General features: G+C 46.8%; 1 long non-coding RNA gene across 4 annotated transcripts in view; it reads right to left on the reverse strand.

The window, feature by feature from the left end:
- The window catches only part of LOC147627422 (uncharacterized), a 103,149-nt gene extending 86,209 nt beyond the window's left edge, over positions 1–16,940 (reverse strand). For 3 of the 4 annotated variants that reach the window (XR_015268223.1, XR_015268224.1, XR_015268225.1), the window contains exons 1-3: positions 16,704–16,940; positions 16,383–16,462; positions 16,186–16,236 (exon numbers count right to left, since the gene is read on the reverse strand). This is a non-coding gene — a long non-coding RNA (uncharacterized LOC147627422). Of the gene's footprint in view, positions 1–1,681; positions 2,281–16,185; positions 16,237–16,382; positions 16,463–16,703 lie in introns of those variants that run through there. The other variant, XR_015268222.1, reaches the window with a different exon arrangement.
- Between the last annotated feature and the right edge of the window lie 701 nt (positions 16,941–17,641).

Raw genomic sequence — 17,641 nt, forward strand, 5'->3', positions numbered from 1 at the left:
TAAGCCGAATTTGTTCTTCTTTGGGCCCTGATCTTTAGATGTGGTATTTTCAGCTCTACCACCCTTGTGGGTCTCCCGGAAGTTCTTTTTAGGTGGTTGTCCACCTTTTTGCAGATTTGGGACAGCCTTGTCTTTCCCCTTTGAACCGCCTTGATCCTGCTTAATTTTGAGCACTGTAGCAAGAGTAGAAGCTGTGAGCTGTTGCAAAGTATGTTTCGGGTGCAATTCAATGCCCGAACGATATGCTGGTTGCAGTCCAGAGCGAAACTTCCTCTTTCTTTCATCCTCAGTAATTTGCATAAAAGGAGTTACTTCCAGCAACACTTTCCAAAACTTGTTAACATACTGTTGCACGCTTTCATTCTCTCTTTGCTCAAGTCTGTCCCACTTTTGAGTGAGAGTTTGCTCCACATTTGGTGGCAAAAACTGAGCATAGAATCTGTCCTTAAACTCCTTCCAGGTGCAAATGGGGTCCTTGGTGATCTTTTCAGTGATCCACCAGTGAGCAGCGGTCCCTTTCAAAAACATGCTAGCATGGCGTACTTTAGACTTTTCAGTGAAGTCCTCATCACTAAAAGCAATGTCAAATTGTGCCACAAATGCTAACACTTTGGAAGCATCATGCTCTCCATGAAAGACATCAAACTTAACAGATTTGTCACCTGCTTTAAATTCCTTGAGCTTTCTGGCATGAGGCTCATGGTCTTCTCTTTTTCTTTTCCCCTTATCCAACGGGGCAGCCCTATCTGCATGGGATCCATGGGCCATCATAGAAGTTTTATGAGGCACGGTGGCATGTGCTCCACGAACTTGAGAGTCAGATACATGTGACTTTCCTGCATAAGGCAATGTCTCTCCATGAGACAATTCAGTGGGCAAAGCTCTTCTAGTTGCAGACCTGTCACCCCTACCATGGGATACATGTCTTGAATGCATGTGACTTTCATGCCCTCCATGAGCACTAGCATACATATACCTGTCAGGCTTTGTGTCTTGTGGAGAAGATGCATGACGAGAGGTGACTGTCACCTCTTCCTTTTGCATAAAAGACCTCAACCTTTGAGATGCGGGATCTCCATGCTTCAAGCAAGGTGGATTTTTGAATTTCAACTCTCCATTGTCCCCCTCTTTGATGTCACCTTTGCGGAGGAGGTAGGCAAGTGCCAACTCCCTTGGCTTCTTGCCCACTTCCCGTGCCATGGACTCAAAAGTCACATCTACCATTGCATCAGCTTTCCTTGCTTCAATGGCACTTTGCACATGGGGATCCTCATGCAAAAATTTTAGCTCTTGCTCTTGTGCCTGCAAAAGCTTTCTCATATGTTCCATTTCAGCCCTCATTGCATCAGGCTCTTCGTCTAGCATGACTGTCTTTCCTCGAGACAGTTGACCCTTTGATTCACTATCATTAACCCTTTCAAGGGGCTTGTGCCTTCCTCGTAGAGCATCAGAACCACGAGAGGCACTAGATGGACCCCTCGAATTAGGCACTTCCAAAGGGTTGCCTTGGCTGTCCATTGAGTTAAGTCTGCTAGAAGCGGGGTGTCCAACACACAGGTTCGTTTCCCCACTAAGAAGAGGGAAACAACCGTGCTCTGATACCAATGAAACCGATCCCGTCAAGTGGGAATAGACTCCGTTGGACACCGACACGCGTAATAGCACAACTTAATATCACAATTTAAAATGGACAACTTCATAACAGCTTGAAATTGAAATGAAATGGAATGAAATAGATGGACTCCAGCACTGGGGCCGGAACGGGCCGACCCCCCCCTCAATATATAATATATTATTGGGAGTATTTAACAAATACAATGCTCCATGGGTTCCAAGAATCAGATGATGTCCATGTACAAATGAATACAGTACCAAACAAAAGGCTCGAAGTAGATGTTCGAAGCAGAGCGACCACTTGAGTGGTCCACTCTCTACGGTCCTGTGCCTTCACTGGACTCCGCGGAGAGCGCCCCACTGGTGTTCCAGGACCACGCACAAACAAGCGCTCCCGTACTAACGCCTGGCTCTCCCAATCTCAGCACCTTTGGACCGTGGTTCTCCAAGAGCTTGGACTACCCGACTCCGAACAGGTGTTTCCGTGGAGAGAATCCCTTATCAAATTTATCACAAAGTACTTTACTTAAATCTGAAAATTCACTTACTTGTGGATGGCAGATGGAAGTCCAATACCCATGGTGTTTGTGTGCAGCTACTTGAGAGGGACACCGAGACACAGTAGCATGTCAAGAGGAGTAGTTGCTTTGGGAAAAGTATTACCTCCTGAAGAAAAGAGATGCCGCCTATGTAAAGGAGGCACAACCGCCTACCAAGGAGATTAGCCACCCGCTGTGTAGGACACAGCCACCTTCTTGTGGAGGAGGGAAAAGGCGTAGTAGCCGCCTATGGATAGATTGAACAGCCCACTGGAGATGGAGAAGTAGCCGCCAGTTTGCAGAGCATAGCCGCCGGCCACCTAGCTGTAGGAACACAACAGCTGGAGAATGAATACACAGCCGCCTACTGTGGTTGGCAGTACAGCCTGTATGGCTGCCTGACTGGAGGCACACACACAGCCGCCTGCTGTGGTGGGCAGCGCAATCTGTTTGGCTGCCACTCTGGAGGCGCACACAGCCTATGTGGTCGCCTGGCTGGAGAAGTATACACAACTGCTTGCAGGATAGGCAGCGCAACGCCTGGCTGGAGAAGTACACACAGCTGCCTGCAGAATAGGCAGCCTGCGTAGCATACAGTTGACTGTATGAAAAGTAGCGCAACAGTTCTTGTACAGTCGCTGCCTGGTTATACAGATACGCAGCAGCCTGAGATGGAGTAGAAACGCAGCCTGAAGTGATGCAGCCGCCTGAGGGATGGAGATGGCGTCGCTTGAAAATAAAACCAAGGAGATGATCGCCAAGGTTGCTACGATGGAGGTGGTGGCTCTCTTTTTGTAAAGGTTGGAGAGGGAGTTGCACGACTAGAGTTGGCTGGCTCCCCACGTTTGCATGTGGGCAGCCAGTTCCATGGTGGTGTGGGTAGGTGACCATGCACCCACCCCCACACACACACAAGTCAAGTGTGGCTCCCCACCTTGGCCCCTAAGTGGGTGTAACACGCGGAAGCTCTGGGTAGTCTTCTTTCAGCCCTAAACACTCTTGGAAACCTTCTGATGCAAAAACGCACCATCTGATGCAAAAACGCAGGTAGAGAGAGAGTAGAGAGAGAGAGAGAGAGAGAGAGAGAGAAGTGCTGGAAATTCAGTATGTACTATGGTACAAAAAGGTACATGTCTGCAGCCATGGGCTGCCTTCATAAAAAGGTGGTTAACCCTAAAATCTGTCCCCTATGGGACCTCTAAGGATCCAAACCCCTAGTGGGATTGAATGAATCAAACCTTGAGCATGTGGCCCTATTTATATGGGTCTTTGGACACTTTATGCTGGCCGACTGCTGGTCGGCCAGTTCCATGTCCATACAAGCCTTTCAGCGCTGCCCGACTACTGCTGGTCCTTGTCCTTGATGCGCCTGCTGCCCACCCTCTGCTGACGTCAGCCGACAGCTCTTCTGGCAGCCAGCATCCACTGTCCTGCAGCCGACAGCCATCTGATCCATGCTTTGCTCCAAGTCCTGCTCCATGTCCACCTCAGATGCTACACCTGAAGCTCCTACATTCTGGTTCTACCTATCTTCTACTGGTTCATATCTTCTGGATCTAGCCCAGAGAATGTCCATGGCATCTGTGATGCACATGACATCCCCCTCTGCTAAACTTGATGACGGGAATCCAACCTGCTCTTGGATGACTGTCATCATCCCAATCCTATCCCGAAATCCCTCTGTCATCATCCATCCCTGGCAAACCTTTTCCTCTGAAAACCCGGCCTGTTCTCCAAACCACTCTGTCTCTCTTGAAGATCTATGCATCTGGTCTTCCTCTTGTCCACAATCCATTCCTACCCTGACTCTGAACACCGTCTTGGCCTTCTTTGTTGGGGTAAAGGCATTATGCCCACCCTTATAGTGTGTACTAGCCCATAAGTTATAGTACATAGTACACTTAGTACTTTTAATGTACTAAGTGCACTATGTGTACTAGTGCAAAATATACATGTGTGATAGGGGAGTCACACACTTATTTTGAGTTGACTTATCCCCACAACTCTCTCTCTCTCTCTCTCCCTTCTTCTCTGTGTGCATGTCTCCCACATGAAAACCTAACCCTAATTATTCTCCCATTCAACTGGTATCAGAGCTGAGGCAAACAGAACTGCAGAGACCTGCTGAGCTCTCGCCTCTCGCTTCTTCACTCTTCGCCTTCTTCTCCACCTGCGCCTTCCTGCTATCTGGCTTCTTCGTGGAGCTTTGCCATTAGCCCACTGATCACAGTGCGCAAGGAAGTAGTGTGTGTGATCGTTGAGATAGCAGATCGTTGAAGCGCAAGGAGTCAGCGCTGTCAGGGCAGGCGTGTCAGCGCTGTCAGGGCACGTACGAAGGCGGACACGTAAGCAGGCGTCCATACTCAACGCTGGCCACTAGGCAGGCGAGCGAAGAAGAACAGCAGCGGCGCTTCACCAGCGCGCACAGTTGGTTGGAGTCGGGCGCCGTGCTGCAGGTTCGCGCGCAGCTGAGGAATCGAGCGCCGTGCGTCGCCGACTCGATAGCACACTAAGTCCCCTACAAAGCTTCGAAAAGTCATCGCCGTTCCCTCCGTCGGCGTCCCCGGTGCTTTCACGCCTACTTGCAGTTTAAAGCAAAAGCAGCGGCGCCCGCAACAGCAGAAGCAACACCAAGCGCAGCCAGCGCCAGCATCAGCATCAGCATCAGCATCAGCATCAGCATCAGCATCAGCATCAGCATCAGCATCAGCATCAGCATCAGCATCAGCATCAGCATCAGCATCAGCATCAGCATCAGCATCAGCATCAGCATCAGCATCAGCATCAGCATCAGCATCAGCATCAGCATCAGCATCAGCATCAGCATCAGCATCAGCATCAGCATCAGCATCAGCATCAGACGTGCCCCCCCCTCTCCTGCAACAACAAAATTCAGTCTGCAAATCTCAGAGAAATTCAAAAATTAAGAGGTATTTGCTTCAATTCTTTGGGAGTTTCTTATCAATTCAATCAATTGAGCAGGTACAGGTGCCAAATTGCACAAATTTTGAGCGAAATTGGCAAAATTGGGTGACATTGGTCACAATCAGGATCAATTTGCAGGAAATTGGATGTCAAAATTTGGGGCTTTTGATGTATTTGTGCAATTGGGCATTCATACATGCTGTATGATGTGAGAAATCGCACATTCGGGCAAAATTGCAGTGCAAATCAAGGGGCTTTTGTGCCAATTGGATTGATTTGCATGCAGGCACTCGCATTTGATGCTTTGGGCAATGTGTTGATGCCTGTCAAGCACTCACCGTGCCTGTAAATCAAGGGGCTTTTATGTAATGGATGTATATGTGGCCAGGGGGAAGCATTGCGAAGACTCTGGATGCCTTCATGTGCGTTAATGTACCATGTATGATCAGAAATTGATCTTAAATCAAGGGGCTTTTCAAGATTTTATGCTTGTTGAGCTTGGCAAAGCAGCAGGCAAGACTTTTATGCCTTGAATCCTCAGAAATCAGCTTGCAGTCAAGGGGCTTTTGCCCAATTTCTGTTCAGGACTGTTGTATGCAGTGGTCGGGACTGTAAAAGTCTAATTTTCACTCACTTGGACAGCCAGGAGAGCATTTATTGCTGCTGTACTTTCTAGTACAGCTTGGTACAACTTTGTGTAAGTTTTGGCATGGCTGTACACTGATTTGAGTGAGGAAAAGGCTCATTTTCAGCTGTTGTACTTGCCGGTACAGATTTGGTACATCATTGGTGAGCACTTGGTACTGTTGTGCAGTACTTTGGAAGGGGAACAGAGCACATTTAAGGTGCTGTCCTAAATCTGCAGCAACCAGATTTTGGTGATTTCATCACATACAGTGGGAGTAGAGTTGCATTTGTGCTTCCGCAGTGGGAGATAAACTTTGGGAGAACAACTGTGAGCACTTTGTGTGCTTTTGGTGCAGTGTTTGCACACTTGCAGGGAGTCAGGCATTGACTGTGACAGGTTGCATATTGCTATGGCAACCACAGGTGAGAGCTCTTCATTGCTTCACATCAAGAAGCTTGAAGGCTCACATAACTATGATATTTGGCAAACCCAGTGCTATAATGTGTTGCTCCAGAAGAAGCAGCACAAGCCTATCAAAGAAAGGGATGTAATGCCCGCTTCTCTTACTGCTGAAGAGTGGGAAGATATGGATGAGCTAGCAAGATCCACCATCATGTTGTCTGTGTTAGACACTTTACTTTTCAGCATTCGTGAAGAGAAGACAGCTTGGGGAATGTGGCAAAGATTGCAGGACTTGTATGCCCAGCAAAGTGCCTCAAGCAAAGTGTATTGGTTGAAGAAACTCATAGGTCTTCAGATGAAGGAAGGGGCGTCTATGGCAGCCCATCTAAATGAGTTTAATGGTATTGTCAGCCAAGTTATAAATCAAAAGTTGGCAATGGACGATGAGTTCAAAGCCACTTTTCTCTTATGCACTTTGCCAGAGAGTTGGGACACATTCAGGACAGCCACTAGCAATTCGAATGCTATGTTGTCATATGCAGATGTTGAGGGTGCGCTCCTTCAAGAGGAGATGAACAGGAAAAACAACTCTGTTGGAAAGTCCAATGCAATGAATGCACGTGGGAGATCCCAACAAAGGCGTAAAAGCCAAGAACGGGGAAGGAGCAAGTCTCGCTCCAAAAAGGACTTGGAATGCCATTATTGTGGCAAGAAGGGACACATCGAAAAACAATGCTACAAATGGAAAAATGATCAAAAGGAAAAGGGAAAAGGCAAAGACAAAGACAAAGATGAAGCCAAAGATGTAAAGCCAAAGGGCAAAAGTGGAGTCAAGATTGAAGAAATCAATGTGTCACATGCAGGTGACAGTGAGGATGAGGTCCTATTTACGTCTTCACTTGATGCCCATTCACTTCTTGCAGGAGATGGTCATGGTATGCACTCATGGATCATTGATTCAGGTGCCTCCTTTCATGTCACAGGTTGCAGAGACTTGTTTGTCAGGTATACTGCTGGCAATGAAGGAGTAGTTTATTTGGGTGATAACCATGCATGCAAGATTCTTGGCAGAGGTGATGTGAGGCTTGTGTTTTCAGATGGCTCACAGCTTATGCTCCATGATGTCAGGCATGTGCCTGAGATCAAGAAGAACCTGCTTTCTACTGGACAGCTTGATGATACTGATTATGTTACCACATTTGGTCGTGGAAAGTGGAAGATTAGTAAGGGCTCACTGGTTGTTGCCAGAGGCTCTAAGGTGGACACTCTTTACTTCATGCATGCAGGTGTAGGTGTTTGTCACCATGCTAATGTAAATGCAACCGAGCTGCCGGAAATCTCTGTGGCATAGCCGGTTGGGACACATGAGTGTCAAAGGAATGAAGCAATTGTCTCGTTTTGGTTACTTGCCTTCTCTAAAGTTTTCAAGTTTTCAGTTTTGTGAGCATTGTATATATGGCAGGCAACTCCAGTGCCCCCACAAGAAAGCTCTTGGACAGAAAGATGCTCAGTTAGAGCTTGTGCATACAGATGTATGTGAGATGCCTCAGCTTTCTTTGGGAGGGGCAAAATATTTTGTGTCTTTTATTGATGATGCCACACGTAAGGTGTGGGTTTATCCTCTTTGTTTGAAGAGTGATACATTCTCAGTGTTTCAAAAGTTTGTTGCTCATGTTGAGAATCAAACTGGCAAAACACTGAAGGCTTTGCGTTCCGACAATGGTGGAGAGTATATGTCCAAACAGTTTCAGGACTTTTGTGATGCTAAAGGCATCAAGAGGGAGCTCTCTACTCCTTATGATCCTCCACAAAACGGGACAGCAGAGAGGATGAACAGGACCATTCAGAAGAAGGTCCGTTCTATGTTGTCACATGCTGCATTACCTCATGGTTTTTGGGCTGAAGATGTTATGACAGTCGTTCATCTAATACATAGGTCACCTAACACAAGGCTTGGTGGGAAAGTGCCAGAGGAAGTATGGACAGGGAAGCCTCCGTCCTACAAGCACTTGAGAGTGTTTGGTTGCGTTGCGTACGTGCACATACGCAGGGAAATGCGCACCAAACTTGATCCTAAGTCTCACAAATGCATATTCCTAGGATATGGTGACAGAGGTGAAATACGCAGCAATGATGTCATTTTTGATGAAACATGCATGTGTAAGAAGCCTGCAAGGCAACAGGAGCCTGGCAGAGTCATCTTTGATGATGATGGACATCATGGACAACAACCAAGGGCTGTAAATCAGCCATTACAGCAGCAAAACCAGCCCTTAAATGGTGCTGAAAATGGTCCAAATGGACAGCCAGAGATGGCAGAAGATATCCCTATGGATATACCACAGTTAGAGGAGATACCGGGCATGATTTTTCAACCATATGGCATGGAACAGGAGCCACCAATGGGTGATATGCAGGCTGGACAGCAACCTGCAAATGATGGTCATTGGGTACGGAGGTCCACTAGACCCTCCAGAGCCCCTGACAGGTTTGTTCCAGGGGTTGACTACTTGATGCTCACTGACTGTGGGGAGCCCTCATGTTATAAGGAGGCTTTACAGAGGGCAGACAAGGCTCTTTGGGAGCGTGCCATGAAGTCAGAGATGGATTCTCTGCACAAAAATGGAACATGGAAGTTGGTGCATTTGCCTACAGGCAAGAAGGTTTTGCCTTGCAAGTGGGTTTACAGGCTCAAAGTTGCACCAGATGCAAAGCCAAGATACAAAGCCAGGTTAGTGGCTAAGGGCTTCAAGCAGGAATATGGTGTGGACTTTGATGAGATCTTCTCTCCAGTGGTCAAAATGACCACACTTAGAGCTGTGTTAGCTTTGGTTGCACATGATGATCTGGACTTGATTCAGATGGATGTGAAGACTGCTTTTCTTCACGGTGATCTCCATGAGGAGATATATATGCAACAGCCAGAGGGTTATGCAGTGAGTGGAAAGGAGAAGCTTGTATGCAAGCTGAAAAAGAGTCTTTATGGGCTCAAACAGGCACCAAGGGAATGGTATCATAAATTTGATACATTCATGAAATCTCAGGACTTCAGGAGAAGTGACATAGATCACTGCTTATACACCAAGAAAGCTTTGGATGGCAATCTATTGATCCTCATCTTGTATGTTGATGATATGTTGATTGCCGGGAAATCTCGTAAAGAGATGGATGCCTTGAAGAAGAGGCTGCATCAAACCTTTGATATGAAGGATTTGGGTGTGCAAATCACATTTTGGGTATGCGGATACTTCGGGACAGAAATCAGCATGTGTTGTATTTGTCTCAGAAGGAATACATTGGCAAAGTCTTGCAGAGGTTCAATATGGACGGGGGGAAGAAGACTAGTACTCCTTTGCCTCCATATGTGAAACTCAGTGCTATGGACAGCCCAAGTCAGATAGTGGCAGGGCTGATATGGCCAAGATTCCGTATGCTTGAGCTTGTGGCAGTCTCATGTATGCCATGGTTGCTACTAGGCCGGACATTGCATTTGCAGTGGGAGTGGTTAGTAGATACATGGCCAACCCTGGCAAGAACCATTGGGAAGCAGTGAAAGGTGTCATGAGATACCTGAAGGGCACACAGGATATGTGCATTTGTTTTGGCAAACAGGATGCATTAGTGCATGGTTACACGGATTCGGATTATGCCGATCATCCAGATAACCGGAAGTCTACTACCGGTTATGTGTTTACATTCACAAGAGGTGCTGTGTCATGGATATCCAGGATGCAGAAGTGCACAGCCTTATCTACTACAGAGGCCGAGTATATTGCAGCCACAGAGGCTTGCAAGGAGGCATTATGGCTATCTCGGTTAGTGGTTGATTTGGGTTATACAGGGGATATTCCATTGTTGCATTGTGACAGTCAGAGTGCCATCCAGTTGGCAAAGAACCCTGTCTTTCATGCAAAGACGAAGCATGTGGATGTGAAGTATCACTTCATCAGAGAGGTGATAGAGAACAAGCAAATTCAGCTTGTTAAAATTCATACGGATGACAACCCGGCTGATCTGTTGACAAAGAGTTTGCCTCCGGAGCGGTTTGCTCATTGCAGACACTTGATGGGCATTGAATGAGGCCAGTTTCAGCCTTGATATGGCCTTGTATATTATCATGTACATGCTGATTTTTTTCTTTTCCTTCATTTAAGGGCACTTTGCCTTTAAGTGAGAGGTTGTTGGGGTAAAGGCATTATGCCCACCCTTATAGCGTGTACTAGCCCATAAGTTATAGTACATAGTACACTTAGTACTTTTAATGTACTAAGTGCACTATGTGTACTAGTGCAAAATATACATGTGTGATAGGAGAGTCACACACTTATTTTGAGTTGACTTATCCCCACAACTCTCTCTCTCTCTCTCTCCCTTCTTCTCTGTGTGTATGTCTCCCACATGAAAACCTAACCCTAATTATTCTCCCATTCATTCTTTCCTGGAACTGAGTCTGGCACTCTCACATCACCCTTGGAGGATCAACCTCCCTTGGGACCGTTACCTGAGAACCTATCTGGCTCACGGAACTGCCATCCCCATCTGGCACTGTGGAACACCACCAACAAACCTCCTGGGAGTTCTTCCCAATCTGTGTTCCCGCCTTGGGCTTCGAATCCGTGTACTTTCCTGTACCTTAGACCTGTACACCATCATATGGGACTGAATCAGTGTTTAGCTTGGCTGAGCCTGATGCTCTAATACCAATGTAACACACGGAAGCTCTGGGTAGTCTTCTTTCAGCCCTAAACATTCTTGGAAACCTTCTGATGCAAAAACGCACCATCTGATGCAAAAACGCAGGTAGAGAGAGAGTAGAGAGAGAGAGAGAGAAGTGCTGGAAATTCAGTATGTACTATGGTACAAAAAGGTACATGTCTGCAGCCATGGGCTGCCTTCATAAAAAGGTGGTTAACCCTAAAATCTGTCCCCTATGGGACCTCTAAGGATCCAAACCGCTAGTGGGATTGAATGAATCAAACCTTGAGCATGTGGCCCTATTTATATGGGTCTTTGGACACTTTATGCTGGCCGACTGCTGGTCGGCCAGTTCCATGTCCATACAAGCCTTTCAGCGCTGCCCGACTACTGCTGGTCCTTGTCCTTGATGCGCCTGCTGCCCACCCTCTGCTGACGTCAGCCGACAGCTCTTCTGGCAGCCAGCATCCACTGTCCTGCAGCCGACAGCCATCTGATCCATGCTTTGCTCCAAGTCCTGCTCCATGTCCACCTCAGATGCTACACCTGAAGTTGGTTCTACCTATCTTCTACTGGTTCATGGTCTTTATCTGTTTACCTCTTCTGGATCTAGCCCAGAGAATGTCCATGGCATCTGTGATGCACATGACACTAACATACAACCTTATAAAACAAAGGGTTAGAAATAAAATTGTTAAACCAACATGTGCAATACACTTACCACCTGTTCACATGCAACAAAACTCGTCAGAAGACAGAGCAAACTTTACGACTCATTGGCAGGCGTCCCTGCTCAGTAAGTAACACGTCAAACACGCAAACACAAAAATACAAGTCATGCGAAAACACTTTCAAACATGCAAATTTCAAAACATGAGTGCATGTGCAAATAGTATCATGGACATATCTCCCGTTCATGGAACAAGTACAAAATATCTGTCGGGCACAAAAATGGCACGACGTAAAACATAAATCCTGGTCTTCCTATGGAGTGACAGTCCCATAGGTAAGACACAGTTCCAGGCACAAGCCTCCCTATGGTGTGACAGTCCCATAGGCAAGACACGGCACGAATACTGGCTCTTCCATGGCGTGACAATCCCATGGATAGAACACAGTCCAGGTCATACACGGGTGGCACCAGTCTGACTCCCGTCCATACGACACCTCCCTGCTAACACACGGGTGGCACCAATCTGGCTCCCGTCCATGTCAAGCAAGAATACTGGCCTCTTCACATGAGACACCGGCCTGGCCTCAAGTGAACGAGACACAAAACTAGAGATGGACCAAATGGTCGGCCAATTGGTGACACATTTCATCTTGCATTGTGTCGTTTATTTAAGTGGATAATCAACATCTCCAAGACATGCCCCTACGGTCTTAGAGCTTTATTTTTTTATTATTTGTATGAAAACGAACCTATACCCTTGCTCCTATAATCCCCCATCATCCACCAACTCGGGTTCATCCTCATCCCACGGAGCGCTCAACTTTGGCCCATGATACTCCACAAGGTTGCTCGAATGAAACATCGGATGCATCCTCCAATGGCTCAGTAACTCCATGTCGCAGACTACATCACTAAGGTTCTTGATAATCTTGAATGGCCCTTTCTTCTTTGGAACTAGTTTGGAAGCAACTTCCCCAAACAGTTTGAGCCTCTACTTCCAGAGGGAACTATGGTGCAGATCAGGTGGTTCAAGAGTTGGACCAGATGGTGCGACAGGTTCGAGAAGAATATGGAAGGCATAGGCAAAGCAAGTCAGAGAGGCTGACAAGCATTGTCGGGATAGTACATTCATGAAGCTTCTAGAGGTCGGGTCATCAAGGTAATATACCGCACGACCATATACCACCTCACAAAGAGTCTTCCTAGTTAACGCATGCATTGTATCATTGATGGCATGCTCCACCAATGGTAAGAACTACTCTAATGCTCTTGACAATAACACTTGAGATCTTAAGCAATGTGTGGGCTGAGAACTGACGTCTTCATTCTAAGTCATCTTTTGTACTCGAAGTGTAGTCATAACACTTCTTTCTTATACATGATACAGATCAACACTTTAGGACTTGTGTGTGTTGTATGTGTGATTCCACCACACTCTCTTGTATCTCTAAAAACCCTAGCACATAGGCACAAGAGTTCTACATCTTGCCTCTCATCGCGGTGGCTAAAACCTCGCCAACGGTGTCCGATGTGATAGTGAGTGTCAACTGCTCAACCACAAGGTCCAGGATGATGTCCTCAAAGGCTCCTCTATTTAATAGTATGGACACCAAATGTCCATGAATTGTCCCTCAGCACATCACCAAATCATGCCCGCCCAAGACTTCTGAGATCCTGCCAAAGATTGGGTCAAGTGAAGAGCACCAGTGGCAGTAGAGGGGGGCAGGTGCTGCTGCCTGTCGTCGTCGTCACGGCGATAGACAAACTTGCTTACTCCTTGTTCTTCTCCTTGTCCTTACCATTCTGCTTCTTCGTGTTCAAGGGGCAATCCTTTGCAATATGCTCGGTGGAGTCACAATAAAAGCATTGCTTGGCAACCATCTTGGCAAGATGCTCTTCAGAGGTGGAGCGAGACACCAAATCTCTCCCACTTGCCTTGTCCTTACCATCCTTGGCCCTAGACTAGCCACCCTTGTCTTTGCCTTTCTATTGCCCTTGCTCATGAATCCCAGACCTGGAACTCCCACGTCTCAAGGATCATAGATCCGAGAGATATAGTCACTTAGTCATAGGCTAGCCGCTATAGGTAGCAAGCTGCAGGCTATAGCCACGGCCCACAGGTGACGGGTCACAAGCCACGGCCCACAAATTAGATTAAGCATTAGACCAATGTGCAAGAACGTCTCCGTGTTACGACAGTTTAAACCATCCACAAAACGCTCAATCCTCTCCGATCATCAAATGATCCTCGAGAGCATGAGCAAAAGCTTCTAGAAAAGATAATAGATTATCAATTTGCTCTATTTCTGCATAAAGTGCTTCTACTATCACTTTGAGTCACACCGGTATGCATGGCAGGGACCAACTACTTCTAGGCTGCATTGCAACAACCCTCCCAACAAGTCACAGCGTTGTTGTCCATCAAGTAGTCTTCCCACCACAAGAGAGCCGCAGCCCGCATTGGTCGATGCCGTACGAACGAAATGAAGCTCAAACACATTGCTGTTACCAACATGGCAATCATCTCATGGATCCAGTTGGTGACAACTTCGCCGTCTATCTTCCCATTGAGCTTGGGAGGCTTGAGATTCTGAGAAGCTTCATCAACTGAGTTCTCTCTTCACAAGGCATGATGCAAGAACTGAGTGTAGTGCCCCATCGTCCAGGAAGTGGAAGTCTCAATGAAGGCGAATGGGAACTACTGGGAGAAATTAGCAGACGTGGGCTCTATGAAGGAGATCGTTGACGACATGAATACGTCTCTCCTACCAACCAACCGCGGGTTCTTATCAACAACTATTGGACCACTCCTAGACTCTAGGACTCTATCCCTAATCTCAACCCAAACCCTGCTGTACATCACCAATGCTCCAGAGGCTTCAAACCCTCTGAGAATTGTGAGATGGAGAAATGAATATTCAACCCCTGCTTATATAGTATCCAGATGCTTTAGTCCACCAGCATAAAGAGCTGTCGGCCTGTAGAAAAAGTGCACAATCACTGCCCACACCTGGCCAATTGCACCTGTCCAATCCAGCTACAACATGGCAGTACCCGACCAATCTGCCTACTACCCGTGTCTATCTGCTACTACCCGGCTACTCTAGATGCTAGTCACCTGCCTCTGGTGCCTGTCATCCGCTTGCCACATGCACCCGCAATAGCCTAAGTTGTTACATTACAAATCCTATCCATTTTGACAATGCCTCTGCTCTCCTTTTTTTCCCAATCAACTCTGTTATAGAGATAAATTGTACTTTTTGGGTGGACCAATTTTATCGCATCAAACCAGATTTTCAAAGATTAATCTTTACGGTGCTATATCCTTTGAGCCTCCACTCGAAGGCGATGAGATAAGACTTGGATATGCCAAATCACGATCCGGCTTCCGCATGGCATATGACATATGCCTGTGCAAGTATCCTGGCCTCTGAGTCTGTCATATGCACACATGTACATGGTTGACTATCCAAGGCTGGAGGCAGCAGAACAGACTGATTAGGATTTAGACCAGCACCCAGGAACCCAAGGCATCAGCAAGAGTTCTGTCGGCTGCAGTTCAGGTGGGGATTGCAGCATTTAATGCTGTTATTGCAGGTCGGTACCTGGCCGACAGCAGTGGAACTGGCCGACTAGTGTTTTTGGTGCTATATAAGCAACCCAAGGCTTAGAGTTAGATTCATTCAGTCCTATAGGGGCTGGGTCTTTTTGGTGTCCAAGATTACCTTTTCAAGGCAGCCTATGGCTAGCCAGATTGTACTTCCTTTAAGTACACTATGAATATACTAAAACTCAATTCTCTCTCTCTCTCTTCTCTCCATCTCTTGCTTGCGTTTTGCATCAGGTTGTTCCAAGACAGGTGTTTAGGGCTGAAAAAGGACTCCCAGAGCTTCTGCATGTGACAGAATCCATCCATTGTAATCCTCGAGAAGTGATCCTTGTTAAACCGCATCTTCGTGGGTAGCACCTGGGTGCAAGCAATGTGGTGCGGGTGTGTAGGCTAAGGAGATCAGATCAAATGGCTGGGTTGGTCCTGTGTGACAGAAGGAGAAGGCATCTAGGCTATTCTGGAAAGGTGGTAGACGATCCATGTGGAGCCCCTGTGTGAGGAACCTGTGGGTGATCCTAGTATACCATACCCAGCAATGCCCCTGCTCTACTAGCTATTGAGAAGACTCCCAAACAAGACTCAGTAACCTATGGCCATTTAGGGTGTGGAGGCGATGTATGTACGTCACCATCTGCTAGAAAAGTGCATCTAAGGGGTTGCCTCGAACTCTGCTAGGACAATCAGGTGTGGTATCGATGGTTTTCTCCAAATCATGAGAGAGAACATCATGACCTGAATCCTTCTCCAATCCTCCTCATCAAGGTTTGCCCCAGAAAGGGACTCTGTACATCACCCCTGGGGTCACTACGGTGTCAAAGAGTCAACCCTTAGGTTCCTGAAAGTGTGCCTAAAAGCACTCTCTCTCAACAAGGGCTAGAGCTGCATAGCCTCTCATCAGTCTTGCCTGGACTGCCGAGCACATGGTGAAAATCGGGCCAAAGAAGGTAGATCGCAAGGAAAACACTTTGAAGTGGAAAGAGAAGTTTCAACTAAGCTTGGAGAGCATTTCTGCCATTTTCACAAGGACAAGGATGCAACACACTAAAAAATGCCAGAGAAAAGCAACCTCTTTGTTATTATTACTGGAAGAAGTGAGAACCTGAAGAACAAAAGCCCTCTCTGCTTGATCTGCACTTTCATCCGAAGCCACCTGCACCAAGCGAGGGGCTGACATTAGATTCAAGTGTAAAAGGTCCCTCATTTCAACTCTAAAATTGATGCCCCAAACTAAGCAAAGCCTGCCTACTAATGCACAAACAGTAAAATTCACATGCATGTGACCCTGCGGGTACATACCTCCACCATTATAGACATGAAAGGATTAGGACTGGGATGTTCGACCCAATAAAGAATGTAGAAGGCTGCGCTCGCTTATCCTGCAATGGATACATCAGACAAGTTTTAAACGCGCAGGCAGAGTCATGCTGGGTATCCACATGATATGTCAGTTGCCACTACATCAAACGAGTGATTTTCTTAGGTCAAAAGAGTGTTGTTTCCAGCAATTTGATCAGAAATGCACAAAATAATGGAATAACACCTACCACAAGAAAAATCAGTTATTCCCATTTTTAACTTAAAAATAGTTCCTAAATTTTTGAAAAAAAAATAATCAACCAGAAAATATAGACTAAAGAGCTCCTCCGGAGAAGGAGACGATCTTCGCTCAGAATGGTCAGCAACGCCGCCGTGTCGCCTGGACTCTCATCTCTTTTCCCCTTAATATTAATATTTTGAGACATTATTTTATTTCTGTGTTGTTGTTTCGTGAGAATATCTATTGTTTATTCGACGTTTTAGATTTAAAAACTAGTGAATGAAAGCCCCATTTGCCGAGCGACATGAAAGGTAGAAGCCTAGCAGGTACAATTTCCTTATGAAGATGGAGGAGAACCAGAGACAAGGCATGTAAGCCTCGTCACTATCTACGACGGGGTCATAAAGGAAATGGAGGCGTGGGATCTATGATGAGGGCACGTTGTGCGATGGAAGGAGGGAGGGCCGTCAAATGGCTGATTAAGGATTTGGGGCTTGGTCTACTTTTTGGGTAAACCAGGGCACAGCACCAAGGACAGCGGGGCGCGTGGCGGGCATGCAAACTGTACGGATGGGAACCAGAGGTTGGTTGACAGACGGGGGTTGGGGATTGATTGCATGGACGGGAATTTGAATTTGATTGCTTTTTTTAGAAATTTGAATTGGATAGGGCGTTGTGCTGCGGGGGGCAGTAATGCTTTGTCGAGAGAACTAGCCGGGCAAGGTCTTTCACTTGCAGAACCAGCCATGCAAGGTCTTTCACCCTTTATCGCCATATGTTACCCCAATGAGCTACCCTGTGTAATCGGCCCCTCAACCTTGTGTGCAGATTTTGAATGTGGAATGGATGATGCACAGATTTTGGCTTCAATCAATGAATCCCCATCCCCTACTCTTACACTCGGTCGGCCAACAGTCCCCTCAACCTCGCGTGTACCTATGCAAGTAGTAGTAGTCTCATGGTCAATAATAGCCTCAGGTTGAAGTTCTTCTACTTGGTCAACAAGACCAGATGCTTC

Source organism: Cibotium barometz, chromosome 20 (genome assembly GCF_041138505.1).
Source record: "Cibotium barometz isolate CiBa-2024 chromosome 20, ASM4113850v1, whole genome shotgun sequence".
Classification (NCBI taxonomy): Eukaryota; Viridiplantae; Streptophyta; class Polypodiopsida; order Cyatheales; family Cibotiaceae; genus Cibotium; species Cibotium barometz.